Here is a 1113-nt window from a genome sequence, read left to right as displayed (position 1 = left end):
TGACAAGAAAGTTGAACTCGAATATCAACAGTCTCGTTTAAAGTCATCATTTTGTAAGTTCTGTGGTCCATACATGTACAATGACCTTGTCATCAACTACAATTTATCACCGAGTCAAATGCTGACTGACGTTTTTCATACCAATTGTTAGTCCATTATTTAAACCCTGAATTGACGACAGATTTTTCCGTTATTTCCTGATCATGACAAGGAGCATACGGCGGGTGTGACCGGTCAGCAGGGACGCTCACTCCATGATGCAAAAGAAAAGTTGCTCCAATACTTCCACTGTCTGTAAAAAAAAAATAAAAACATTGTAATTTGAAGATCAAATGATTGATATTCAGTACTCTTTTTGTTAGGATTAAGTACCTGCATCCCTTCAGCAGCACGAGTATCACCCATAAAGAACTCGACAAGATCTGACCCTCTCAGTCCTCAGTTGGGCTGCCATATTTGTGTCCAAGTCCACTCAAGGCAGAGGAATAGTTTAAATCCTCTCATACTGCATAAGTGCTTTACTCCAGTAATGCAAAGGAAAATGTGCTCCAATATTTCCACTTGCTCTAAAATATAAAGCAGAAAAGAAATACATTGCAAGACCTTTTTAAATGAATTACTAAAACTTAAACTTGAAATATTCAAGTACACTTTTCTCTAAGGTTAATACCTGCATATGCTCAGCACCAGGAGTATCCTCCATGAAGAACTCTACAGGATCTGCCCCCCTCAGTCCTGTGATGGGCTGCCACCCTCAGCCCACAGTCCACTCAAAGCAGAGGAATAGCTATGGTGCTCTCATAATGCACTGGTGAGAAAAAAATATATGGTGGTCTCTCAATCTCGACATTTACACATCTTACAAAAACATGATTTGTCAACAAGAAGTTGAAATTTTTATACCCCGCAAACGAAGTTTAGGGAGGTATATTGGAATCACCATGTCCGTCTGTCCGTCTGTCTGTAGACAAGATTTTGTCCGGACCATTTCTCAGAAACTATTGGATGGATTTGTCTGAAAATTTGTACACTTATTATTCACCATATGAAGGTGTGCACCTGGTATTTTCATCATGATTGGTTGATTTTTCTGCATTTCACAGGCATTTTTTC

At 39.0% G+C, this 1113-nt stretch overlaps 1 long non-coding RNA gene across 1 annotated transcript; it reads right to left on the bottom strand.

Annotated features, from left to right (window-relative positions):
* Window positions 1-252: 252 nt before the first annotated feature.
* Window positions 253-818, bottom strand: LOC134254271 (uncharacterized). Its single transcript, XR_009989284.1, has 3 exons — window positions 671-818; window positions 373-566; window positions 253-292 (listed from the first exon to the last, which is right to left on the bottom strand). It is a non-coding gene; the product is annotated as an uncharacterized LOC134254271 (long non-coding RNA).
* Between the last annotated feature and the right edge of the window lie 295 nt (window positions 819-1113).

Source organism: Saccostrea cucullata, unplaced genomic scaffold, assembly GCF_032062105.1.
Source record: "Saccostrea cucullata isolate Sc308-1 unplaced genomic scaffold, CSIRO_AGI_Scuc_v1 ctg6691, whole genome shotgun sequence".
NCBI classification, from domain to species: domain Eukaryota; kingdom Metazoa; phylum Mollusca; class Bivalvia; order Ostreida; family Ostreidae; genus Saccostrea; species Saccostrea cuccullata.
The sequence above is the reverse complement of the archived record's forward strand: the minus strand, read 5'-3'. Positions and strand labels throughout refer to the sequence as shown.